Here is a 13,539-nt window from a genome sequence, read left to right as displayed (position 1 = left end):
ACCGAGCTTCATTTTATCTTTTCATTCTATTTACTTTATTTTTATTCAAGTGAAAAAAGCATCTGTACTGCTTCAGGTTGTGTTCAAATACAGCTCTGTTGTTGTGTTTACAGGCACTTTTTATGTACTTTTGTCCAGTTGCCAAATTCAAAAGGGAGACTATGACTAAAAAGTGCATATTTTTCACCAAATTGATCTGTATAGGTTCCAAATTTTACATTACCAAATGCCTAATGGGTGCTGAACATGTGCGGCCCGGCTACATTTCTCGTTTTGAAAATTTGGCCCAGTTGAATTTGTAATTGAATAGCCCTGGTCTAAGTGGTGAAAAGTGGTGGAAATGGGTTAAAGTGGCAATACATGAAGTTAGACGTGACAAAAATGGACAAAAAGCAGCAAAAAAGTGGAAAAAATGGGGAGAAAAAGTGGAAAAGGGGCATGAATTGGAAAAATGGGTAGTTGCTTTGCAAGCTTTCTCACTCATAGCTCAGAAAAACCTCGTCCCGCCAGGAGACATCTGACTTTGAGGCAACTCTGCCAACCACTGTACCACCGTGCAGCCTTATAGCATGTCCTCGGTTATTGAACAGTAATGGCAGAACTCTCAGACTTTAAACAGTAGATAATAATGTTCATGACTTTTCACAACTTTAGGCGCCGTGTTCAGACGCCTTGTTCTTGAAGGTTAGCAGGCTTATTACAGCGTTTAGCATGGGTTCATGTTGGAGCACATTCATGTAGAAACTCTTCTTCTCTCTCCAGAGGTGTGATGCTGCAGTAGTTACCCTGAGTAGAATGTGAGCTGAGGTGTTTTCAGTGGAAATGCCACGTTTCAGCGGACATCTCCAGAAGCGCCGGCCTCCTGGCGTGCGTGTTTACTTGTGTGGAAGTGTGTTTGGGCCGTATTCATGCTCGCCTGCGTGTCTGCTCTAAAGCGTCCTTGACTGCTGACCTTCTTTCTCTAAGAAAATCCCTCCTCGTCCTGAGAGCTCCACAGTAAACACAGTCCTGGATGCAAACAGATCCTCTAAAGGTGAGCGGAGACCTTGGAGGACGCTCTCTGCCGTTATTAATCTCTTTGTCTGATCTCTGCTTTGTCACTCAGCGCTCGTCCCCTGCTGACCTCTGCTTTCCTGAAGGAAACAGCAGCCAGCGTAGATCTGACAAGGACGACAGTCTCTTGTTTTCTGCATAAAAGACTCACATAAAGACGCATCGTCCCTGTTTGTGGCTCTAATTGTACCTCTGATAGGTGTTGACTCATAAGGCTGTGCTTCCAGTGTTCCAGTCAGAGATTACTGAGTGTACCATAATGTCAAAGATGGTGGATTACTCATGCCCATGTGTGGCACAAAAGCTTCTGTGACGCCCTCTACTTTCACCGATACTTTCTTACTCTAAATAAAGTTCTCCTGAAGAATTAGACTTTAAAGGTTGCGCTATTATAGTGAGTAATGGAGGGAACATTCTCCACCAAAGAGCCTGCATGGCAGAGGTAGGTAATCACCCTGGGTCCCGGACTACTAGGGGCCCGCTGCACACATAGTTACTGTAACCCTTTCTCCTGCACCAGCCGGTCCTTTTGGGATTAGAAGGGCTTAACTTAGTCATTAAAAGTGCCAAATCTGAAGTAAACGTGGTCATTTTATTGACTGTAAGAAAGAGAAAACGTCAGTAACGTTCACTGATGCACAGCAGAAACTAGCTCTGTAGGAAAATACAGGAGAGAATCAAAGTCACGGTGTGTCATACTGAAAATTCAGACTAATCCTGGTATCAGATGAAGGTAAGGGTCCAACAAACTAAAATCCAGCTTCATTTAGTCATCTCTGATGGGACATAGTGTGGGTTTGATTTTCTGTTTACACCAAAGTGAGTCATAATGACCCGTTATGAAAGGTTTTAGTTGGTGCATGACAAAAAATAAAAATAAAAATAAGACAAAAAAACATAACAGTAAAAAAAGATTAAATTAAATTAGATTAGAAAAAAATAATCTTAAATAATGATAGTAGTTTAAATAAATACATAAATTAATTAATTAATAATAATAATAATAATAATAATAATAATAATAATAATAATTGATTTTTTTGTCTTTGAGTAAGTCCACCTTATTCCTAGTCCCCATGATTCTTTGCGTGAAATATGGGTTCAACTTCAGGTCCAGTCTATTTACAGTCCTTAACAAATGTATTCAACCACCTGTCATACCTGCCTCAGAGACCATCCAGCATCATGAAGTGCTTTAATGCCGACTCTTTCATTTTCCGTCAGCTCTCCACGTTTTACCATTTTGAACAGGAATGAGGAATTTCAAACTGAATTCACCCAAATGTGAGCCGGCTCACTGGGCTTCTCTGAGAAGTCAGAAGTGAATCAAGCATAACATTCAACCACTAAAACTCATTTTTCTCTTCAGGAATGACAGTAAATAACTATAATTTGACACATTAATCAATAAATAAAAATGGTGGGGGTCTAATAAATTTGTTAAGCCCTGCAGATGGGACTTTGCATAGAAACGAGATGTGAGACGTGATTTTTTTTTGAGCAATTTGGACCTTAAAATATGTATAGTTCATCTGCCTCACGTCAAACGGGACAACATTATTATTTCTCCTCTACTAAAGAGTAAAGTGACGACATTACCTCAGATAAACTAGGCTAGCATATTTAGCTAACTTTGTTAGCTTCATATCAGTATAGTGATAGATGATAGCGTTTTGTTAAATGAGTTTGGACACCACCTTCAGATAACAGCTTGTTGTCAGCTCTTCAGTTTGGTAAATGTCAAGTTTTGAATTAATGATGAATAATATTGAAAGAATTACATCCCAGATGCATTTAAACAGTGAACAGCCTGTTTAAAACACTGTTATGAAAGACATGTATTTAACTTTGTCACATAATTAGTACCACGACTGAAGCCACAGGTACTGAGCATTACAGAAAATATAATTTAAAACTTTCAGCTCGTTTAACTTTATTGGTTTAACAAAAATGAAGCAGTATTTATTGCAGCAAATATTTATTTCCTAACAACCACTGTTGATGCTAAACCACTTTAGTGATCCCTTGGAAGAACTGCGTTTTGACGTTGTAGAATACATGCATTCAATGTACCTCCGCTTTAGCACCGGGAGTTTCATCCATATTCAGATTTACAGTAGCAGCCCCAGGAAAAAGGTGGACAGTCTTTTTTATTGAAATAAACAATAAATGCCAATTTGAATTCTCCAAATTCAAATTTGGAGTCCTTGATACTTTTTCTATTAAAAAAAAAAAAAAAAATGAAGTCATTTTTTGTTCTTGATGCAACGTATTTTAACTTGAACGTGGTCTGGCTTGTGGCACTGGTTCCACTTATTTTCTCAGCTAAAATATCATAAGTTGGTGATTTTTTTTAAAGATTTATTTTTGGGCATTTTTGTACCTTTATTAGACAGGGGAGGACAGTGGATAGAGTCAGAAACAGGGTCAAGCGTGGGGGAGAGAAATGCGGTAAAGGGCCTCAGGCCAGATTCGAGCCCTGGCCGCCCGCGTACATGGGGAGCGCCTTTAACCACTAGGCCACCTGCTCCCCAATACGTTGATGATTTTTAACAGAGTTAAAAATATTAAAACAACAGAACTGCAAAGAGACATTTAAAATGAACAGTATTAGACTACAAGGTCAGGAGAAATAAAGACATAAAATGTTTATGCTTTCTATCGTGAGTGTTTTTGTTAAACTGTGTTTAGCCATTATTTTAAAAATGGTTTTTTCTTCCATAAATACGACTTTTAAAATGGGAGACCAGTAGATGTGGAGGACCCTCATACCTGTGCGTCTTTGCAAAGTCTGCCAACGTCAGCATGGGTTAACCAACGAAGTCCCAGCGTCCTCACATGAGGACGTTACAGTTTGGCTTCCCTGCTCCGTGACTCTTCCCTTAGCTTAGCTTAGACCTGCTGGCCTGAGTCCTGGACACTTGGTCTGCCATCTTATGGTCACAAAAACACATCGCGATAATCAGTGTACATCCACACCATTCTGACCAAAACGCTCTACTGCGGCTCACGACACAAAACTCTAAACACGCTTTGACTGAAAACTGTTGATGTATGTTTGTGATGTTAGGAGTTTGATGTGGCTGTACATTCGACAAGTTTTATCAGCAGTAACAAGCTACAACACAGCTAAACAGGAAGTCCTCGTATGAGGACACTGGGACTTTATACTGGAGTAAAAATGAGGAAATATAGCACGGACAGATTATGGAAAGAAACCAACAGTCTACAAGTAAAAGTGAGTTTAAATGCTTATTGCATGAGTTATAAATAAGTCTACATAGATTTTTGGCACAGGCTGTGGTCCACAAACTATTTATTTAATCTAACTCTTTAATTTATGCATATTTAGCATTATTTAGCTGTTATCTCATTAAACACAGACATATAATTCGGATCATTTAAGCTACAGTCATGCTAAAGACTCATCTTTAGGGCAGTTTGTATTGTGAGGTGGGAGTCCTGAACCTCTAAATTCCATTTCATGAGAATAAAACGGTCACATTGTTTTGTTAATTCCTCTCTAAAATGCTCCTTTTATACCCAGTCACACTACTGACCTGTTCCCAATTAAACCAGTTAAATTCAAAATTCTCCTCCAGCTGGTTTTCATCCGTACCACTTTACTTTTCAGACGTTTTTGCCCCTACTTTTTTGAGATGTGTTCCTGCCAGTTTCAACATCTGATACGTCGTTTATCTTCTACTGTGAATAAAATACGACTTTTATGAGATTTGACAATCACCATATTTTATTCTATACAGCGTCCCAGCTTTTGTGAAACTGAGGCAGTACTTGGAACGTTAAATATCACGTCTTTCTGCTGTTTTTGATTTAACAGAGGCTGAAATGGACTTTGAAGTCCCGGGTTTCTGTTTGACTGGTATCCCACACAATGGCCGCCTTGTTCACATTGAAGTTTTTTGTGTTTTTTCCTTTCGTCTGAGTTCTAACATCCCCTGAACCCATCTGGAATATAAACTCGGATCCTAACTTTCAGCGTACATGTCCTAACAAAAGACGAGTCAAGCGCCCTGACCCTGAGATGTTTAGTTTCCATCTTCCCGGCCCGTCTATCTGTGTTTGGACAGCCGAGGTGGGGACGGGGAAAGCTGGAGGTGCGTGTCCCTCGCGGTGACCCCGTGTCTCTCGCGCAGCGGCACAACGCGAGGAAGTAATCGAAAAACCGAGGAGGTCAGAGGGGTCAGACTCTCCATGGACTCCTCTGAAGGTGTCGAACTGGATGGAAAGTCAGTGTTGGGCTAGTTTTGACAGTGATTTTATCAAATAGTTCTTGATGATAATGAACGCACAGACATGATGGAGTATGACAAAGCCCCAGAGCAGGGCCACTCTGCACTGTGATGCTAATTATGCTAACAACAAGTAGCATAATAATTAGATCAAATAAAGCTGAGGGATGAACAGAGAGCTCATGCATCCCCTCACATGTCTGCTGCTGATGCTTCATTCCTGCTTTAGATCATCATTAGCTTCTCTACAGATTCTCTCTTTTGCTACAGGAACCTCCAGTCCTGGTTCAGTCTGGGTCTAGGTGAGAACCACCTAAAGAGCTCTGCTAATAGCTGGCTGGTATGATGCTGAAATTCCCCTCAATCTGATGACATAATCCAAACCCACACAGGGCTTTTGTTTTCAGTCATAGCGCCGCAGAGTTTAGATTTAGATTGAGATTATATTTACCCCACATTAAATCCTTCCCTCAGTGAGTCGATTTGTGTGTCCCAAAAGTGAGGCAGGATTTAGAAAATACAGTTATAAGCCCTTTACACAGCCGAAGTATCACAGAGCCAGCTTCTTTACAGCTGGAGCTCTGGTAATTTGGAAAAATAAGCAAAATCTACACTGGGTTCAGGCCAGTCTGAGTCCAGTATGAGCCTCTCAGAAGCTCTAGAGCAGTGATACTCAACCAAAGAGCCACACTGCTGAAAAATACCTTTGCAAGAGCCACAATCTAAGAGGTGAAAAGTGGCAAAAACAGCTTGAAGTAGCAATATCAATAAGTTAGAGGTGGCAAAAATGGCCAAAAGGCAACAAAAATGAGCGAGAATGGGGAGGAAATGTAAAAAAGGGGTCAGAAAGTAGCAAAAATGGTTGAGTAGTGACAAAATAATGAGTTATAGGTGACATAGAATGGTCCAAATGTGGCATAAATGAGCGAAAAGTGACTAAAATAGGCAAAAAGCAGTCAAGAGTGGCAAAAAGAGTGGCTAAAATACAAAACAAGTTGTATTTAATGGGAAAAGGTAGCTTAAATGGATGAAAAGTGGAGAAAAATGGGGAAAAGGGGCAAAAATAGGATAGAAGTGGCAAGAAATGGTTAAAAAGTTGCAAAAAAAAAGTCAAAATGGGAAAAAAACAGGAAAGAAGTGGTGTTTAATGGCAAAATGTAGCTTTAATTGATGGAAAGTGGCAAAAATTGGTAAAAAAGGGCAACAAATGGGATAGAAGTTGCAAAAAGAGTGGCTAAAATGGCAAAAACTGGGTGAACACAAAAACGTTTCTGTGAAAATGTGTGTACACAAAAATAGATCCCAAATTCTCCAAGTAATTCCCCCTAAAATTTCAAAGCAAATTCCAAAATCATACCATGAAAATGATGAAAATTCCCCCAAACCTCCAAAATAATTCCACAAATTTCCCCCCAAAATTAGGAAATTCCAGACGACATCCTCTTTTCCCAACTGCAATCAAATTCCCCAAATCAACTAATATACTTCCTGGAAATACCAAAAAATTTCAAAGCAAATTCCTTCCAAACAACTATAAAATATAAGAAAAATCAACAGCAAAATAAACTTCCAATGAGACTCTCAAAAAAAAAATTTAATTAAAATAAATAAATAAATAAAAAAATATTTCCCACAATTTCTTAAAAAAACTCAAAAAATTGTGGTTATTTGTGGCTCTTTTATATCTTATTTTGAAATATTTTTCCCCAGGAAAAACCTTTAAAAAGGGAAACTTTACTGCCCCTTATACCATTCTTTGTCACTTTTCACCCATTTAAGGAAACTTTTGCCAGAAAATACCATTTTTTTCCTACATTTTGACCATTTTTTGCCACTTTTTCCCAATTTTTTTGCCCTTTTTCACAATTCTTGCCACTTTTTGCCCATTTAAGGTTCATTTTGCCAATAAATACAACTAGTTTATATTTCTTTGCCCATTTTTGCCACTTCTTTTAGCCACTTTTATCCAGTTTTAGCCCTTTTCACCATTTCTTGCCCATTTAAGCATCTTTTTGCCATTAAATAAGATTTGTTTCCGATGTTTGTGTTCACTTTTGCCACCCTTAACTGCTATTTACCCATTTTAGTCACTTTTGGACCATCTCTGCCACCAGTAACTACTTTTTTGTAACTTTCCACCCATCTTTTTCCATGTTTTATCCCCATTTTCACCCATTTTTGATGCTTTTTGACCACTTTTGCCACTGTTCACCCCTGACTTTGTGGCTCTTGTGACGGTATTTTTCAACAGTGCAGCTCTGTGGTGGAGCAGGGTTGAGTAACACCGCTTTAGTGGAACCGCAGAGCTTTAGAAACACACAAAACCACGCAGGCATGAAAAGAGCATCATGCAAACAACAGGTTCTTCTGCCTTTCTGTCATTTCTTGCTGCTTTTTAAGCCCCTCTGTGTGAAACCAGCTCTAAGCTCCTTCCAGAAAAGACCGGACAGAGAGAGGATGGAGGAGAGGATGGAGGAGAGGATGGAGGAGAGGATGAAGGAGAGGATGAAGGAGGAGAGGATGGAGGAGAGGATGAAGGAGAGGATGAAGGAGGAGAGGATGAAGGAGAGGATGAAGGAGGAGAGGATGGAGGAGAGGATGATGGAGGAGAGGATGATGGAGGAGAGGATGAAGGAGGAGAGGATGGAGGAGAGGATGATGGAGGAGAGGATGGAGGAGAGGATGAAGGAGAGGATGGAGGAGAGGATGAAGGAGAGGATGAAGGAGAGGATGGAGGAGAGGATGAAGGAGGAGAGGATGATGGAGGAGAGGATGATGGAGGAGAGGATGATGGAGGAGAGGATGGAGGAGAGGATGAAGGAGAGGATGGAGGAGAGGATGAAGGAGAGGATGAAGGAGAGGATGGAGGAGAGGATGAAGGAGGAGAGGATGGAGGAGAGGATGATGGAGGAGAGGATGATGGAGGAGAGGATGATGGAGGAGAGGATGGAGGAGAGGATGATGGAGGAGAGGATGGAGGAGAGGATGAAGGAGAGGATGGAGGAGAGGATGGAGGAGAGGATGAAGGAGAGGATGAAGGAGAGGATGATGGAGGAGAGGATGATGGAGGAGAGGATGAAGGAGGAGAGGATGGAGGAGAGGATGATGGAGGAGAGGATGGAGGAGAGGATGAAGGAGATGATGAAGGAGAGGATGGAGGAGAGGATGGAGGAGAGGATGAAGGAGGAGAGGATGGAGGAGAGGATGATGGAGGAGAGGATGGAGGAGAGGATGAAGGAGGATGAAGGAGGATGAAGGAGAGGATGGAGGAGAGGATGGAGGAGAGGATGAAGGAGGAGAGGATGGAGGAGAGGATGGAGGAGAGGATGAAGGAGAGGATGAAGGAGAGGATGGAGGAGAGGATGGAGGAGAGGATGAAGGAGAGGATGGAGGAGAGGATGAAGGAGAGGATGAAGGAGAGGATGAAGGAGAGAATGGAGGAGAGGATGGAGGAGAGGATGGAGGAGAGGATGGAGGGGAAGCTGCAGCTAGCACCAACATTGATAGAATACATTTTTAAAACTATGTTATTAATAATAAATTGATGTATAAGGTTCTCTATGGGCCTCTAAAAGTCATTTATATACATCAGCCTCGTATTTATTTATTCATATATGTAGATTATTCAGCTCAGGATATAATTATGTGTATAATTTCTGGTGTTGATTATCATCAGCTGATATTCCTTCCTTAATTTCTCACTCATGTGTGTAAATATGTGTGGCAGTTATTATGTTTTATTATCACAGAAGCTTTATTAGGTACTGCTTTAATTTACACACGGGCGGGCCGTCAGAATCAGTAACCACTGCAGGCCTAGACGCTGAGTTTGATCATTTATATGGATTTAATACTGATTAAAAATGTATATGCTGTGAAACCAACAGGCTGAGATTCTCTTAGTGGCCCAAAAATGATCCTAACTAGCCGCTAAAACAGGCCGCACAGTGGATAATGCAGAGCTTGATGGAACCGCCTTTTGTTGGTGCGTTTGAGTTAACGAACAACCACCTGGCTTGGCGGCCATCTTGGATTGTCTGCTCTCTGCCCAGGGCTAGGAGAGGTTTTTGTTCTGGCACCTTTAACGGTGTTTGGCTTTATTTGCTGACATAGACCCCGTGTTTGGGGTCACACTGGTGTGGGACATTTAGAAGCAGCAGCCTTTCCAGCTTTAGTGGACACGGTGTGGATCCATGAGGAGGAAAGAGGGACGGACTTTGGTGAGTCTGTTGTATTCTACGTGTCTTTAAAAGCCCACAGTAAAGATTTGAGCTGCATGATGCCCAGCTGTGGCGTCATAATGCCTGACATCGACACTCCTACATCCTTGGGTTTCATGCCTTCTGCAGTCATGTTATCTCCAGCTCTTATGTGCCGAGCTTCAAGGTTCAAGCCCGACCAAGACCATAAAAACACGTGAAATAAAAACCTTCAGCTGTAGCTTGACAGCACATGTGTTCTGCTGTTAGTAAGTCATCCGCTTTCTGCCTCTGTGATCGTCTGATTGGCTCCAGCTGGACCTGATTAGTCTCACCTTCAGGGTCCTGAATCACTGATTCTCTGATTCTCATCGCTTTCTGGCTGTTTTAATTCTGGTCGTTCTGCGTACGCTCGTTCCCTTGTCCTGCCGCGATGATGCACATATTCCAGGATGGCCGCCCGAAGCAAGCGTTGGACTCGAGCCGCGACTATTTATTTATTTATTTAATTTTATTTTATTATAATTTTTTTTAATAATACTTTATTTATATTTATGAATTAAAACAAAAACAGCAACAGTTGAGACGGGATTAAACCCTCCTCCCACCTACCCACACACATTCATCGGGTGAACGAAACAAGACAAGAACACACACACACACACACACACACACACAAATAAAGTTAAAATGAAATAAAATAAAATAATAACAATAAAGGACAATGGTGAGGCTTTCGATGGGTCTCCTCCAGGGCAGTAAAACCACATCAAGTCCGGGTCTTCCTGCTGCAAACTGAGAGTGTCCATGTTACCAGTGTGTGGCCTCCATATCCTGAAAACTTGTTTGTGTTTATTCCTTAAACTGTAAGTTATCTTCTCCACTGGGATACATTTATTCATTTCTGAAAACCATTTTGACAGAGATAAAGTACGGTTGCATTTCCAGGTTAATGCTACACATTTTCTTGCAACTGCAAGTGCAACCTTGCTAAATTCTGCAGAATTACTATTAAGGTTGAGGTGGGTGAAATTACCGAGCAAGCATATCTCAGGATCAAGAGGAAAAGGAACCCCGATGATAGAAGACATGGTATCACACAGATCCTTCCAAACGTTTTTAAGTTTAATACGTAGCCATGTAGCGTGTAGAAAAGTACCTTCTGTGATGCCACGTCTAAAACATTTCTCAGATACTAAGTTGTTTTTATGTAGCTCCTGAGGAGTGTAGTAGAGCGCCACTATTTATTTAGAAGATACGGATATCATGAAAAGAGTGGCTGGACGGTAGCAGACGGAGTTTTTCTTCCGGTAGACGTAAAAACGTCACGTCTGCCACCTGAATTGAATAAAGGCGATTAAACGTGTTTTCCATGTAAACCTCAATTTGGAATTACCATTTCCATGTAAACTCGGTGGAGAATACTTTAATTCCCAATTATTTAATTCTGCATTTTTGCATTATTTTTAAAATCAACATATCGACTTTTTTAAAAATGTAACCCTTTAAACGCTTTTTAAATAGCAAAATCAAACTTTTTAATGTTTAAAAACACAAAATGCAATTTCTCATAAACTATATGTGCACATTTGATTTCCTCTGAGAGAGTGATAGAATTACAGGTGTCAATATAGACTGGTAGATTTATCAGTATAATTATGGCCCACTAGAATAATGATGACTCTTTGATGACGACTTCCTCTGACCAATCAGTGGCCGGCAGTCGGTCGTCAGTGAGGCTGATCAGCTCGCTCAATAATTGAACCCTTTGATGAATGATATTTGGCTCAGTGCTGGCTTCTTAAGTGCACAGGTTGTCACAGTAGTAAATAAATCTGAATGGTTCTGACATGTCTGACCACAGCCTCCTTCTGAACTCTGCAGATCTGAGCTCCCTCAAAGGTCAGCTGTCCTCTCGGGTTCTGGTTGGTCGTCTCTGCAGGATTGTGAGGTAATGAGGATGAAAAAGCTTCCTCTTTCACTCTTTAAGCCGTCTGATCATGCTTTGCTGCTCTGCTTTTGTTTGTATTTAAACATCCAGATAGATTCATAATAACCTGAGCTCTGAGGAGGCAGATCAGCACCTTTATTTTTTTAAATAGGTTGTTTTTGTCAGTTAAGTGTAGTATATATATATATACATATATGTGTATAATGTTGACAGCCAGTGAAGGTGCAGCGTGGGCCGGAGCACGGGCTGAATAAAGGCACATTCAGTGTTTTTGTGCTCTGATCCAGCACGGCTCCCTGCAGGGATTACACTGCAGAGGATCCAGCCGTGTCCCGGCTGATTGCTTCGGCCTCCTCCTGGAGCCGTTCCAGAACGGTTTTAACCTACTAGTCATTTATGAACCACAACATGTCCAAAAAAATAAAGCCCTGATTCAGAAATAATGGAATTCCCATGAACGCTCAGTTTCCAAAGTGGTCCATCTGCCATCCTGATTTTATTTTTGATCAAACCTCAGCATGTATCGGTGGGATGATTCAGAGAGACTAGGTCAGAGGAATGTAATCCATTTTCCTCTGCTGGGACGTTTATGAAAATGTAGAAGGAGATTAGAGTGAAAGGATGGCGTTTGGGTCAACAGTCGTCATGGAGACGGTTAAAAGTTCATGGTTCAACTCCTGATGTAATGTTGCTTTGTTAAATGGAAGCTGCTGCTCAGTGCGGTGATTTCTGACTAGTATTACATCAGAGAGAGGCCACTGATGGAGCTGTGGAGCTAGAGAGCAGATTAACTAAAACCATCACAGTTTGACTAGAGGTCAGAGGTCAACACGTCACTTACACCCTACCACCCCGCATCCTCACCTGTGGACATTACATTCTGGGTCCCTACACTATGGCTCTATCTTTAACTGAACTTAGACCTGTTGGCCTCACTCGTGGACATGTTGTCTGCCACCTTGTGGCCACAAAAGCACATTACAGTTGTTAGTGTCCATTCAAACTGGCTGCCATTGTAACCGAAATCTCATCAAATGTAATGATTGAAACGTATGTGCTCGTTCATTATGGCGGCATATTTGACGTTTTTCATTAACAAGCTGCAACAGCTAAACAGGAAGTCCACGTATGAGGGCACTGGGACTTTTTAGAGGTTTGTCGTTCATTATTGCTTGGACTGACTTTGAAAGAAACCAACAGTTTACAAGTAGAAGTGAGTAAATGGTTGTTTGCATTTTTATTTTCCACAGCTGCGTTCAAAAACATGCTCCAGAACATTCAGGAAAGATGATGCATAATTAACTTTTGATTTTTTGGCACAGCCTTGTTTTGGTATTTTTTTTAAATAAAGTTGTATGTCAGCCGTTCAACTAAAATGGTGCAATCTGGGGCCCAAAAACTAAAAAAACTAAAAGGTATTTAACCATACATGTTAAGGTGTTATCTCATGAAACACAAAAATATTTTTCTGATCATTTTAAGCTATATTTAATAGAAAAAAAAAAAAAACAACAACAACTCTGTTTAGATGGTTCTTTTCTATGGCGTGATTATCATGAGAATAATATCGTCATATTATTTGCAAGTTTTTCAGTTTTATTTTTCAAAAATAACTTTTGGATGTATTTAGAAAAGAAGTAAGAAAATTAGTTTTTTATTTTGATTGTTTTTAGGTAACACTTCTTCAATTCAATCCAATTAAAGAAAAACTTTACTTGTCACTGGGGGGCAATAAAGGCACAAAGAGCAGCAAGTAAACAATAACACAGAGATTCAGTCAATAACAGACATAAACAATAAGGCTAATATTTAAAATGCTAAAATACTAAATCCAGGAAAGTAACGCTACTACCAAAAAGAAAAATAATAAAATAAAATAAACAAAATAAAATAAAATAAAAAGGAAGAGAATAAAAGCAGCACAGACAATACCTGACAAGGCGTTATTTTCTAAAAAAAAAAAAATTAAAAAAATAGTTGCCCATTAATTCTGCCATTTTGAAAATAACATGATGTATGTATATTTATCATATATTAATTTATATATTTTATATACAGTATATATTCAATTTTACATGTATTT

The 13,539-nt window shown here is 40.2% G+C and overlaps 1 long non-coding RNA gene across 1 annotated transcript in view; it reads left to right on the top strand.

Annotated features, from left to right (window-relative positions):
* LOC121505996 overlaps nucleotides 1-11,457 on the top strand; it is a 228,058-nt gene extending 216,601 nt beyond the window's left edge. Inside the window, exon 3 of the long non-coding RNA XR_005991596.1 lies at nucleotides 11,390-11,457. This is a non-coding gene — a long non-coding RNA (uncharacterized LOC121505996). The remainder of the gene's footprint in view (nucleotides 1-11,389) is intronic.
* The last annotated feature ends 2,082 nt before the right edge of the window (nucleotides 11,458-13,539 follow it).

Source organism: Cheilinus undulatus, linkage group 24 (assembly GCF_018320785.1).
Source record: "Cheilinus undulatus linkage group 24, ASM1832078v1, whole genome shotgun sequence".
NCBI classification, from domain to species: Eukaryota; Metazoa; Chordata; class Actinopteri; order Labriformes; family Labridae; genus Cheilinus; species Cheilinus undulatus.
This window is presented reverse-complemented; position numbering and strand designations above follow the sequence as displayed.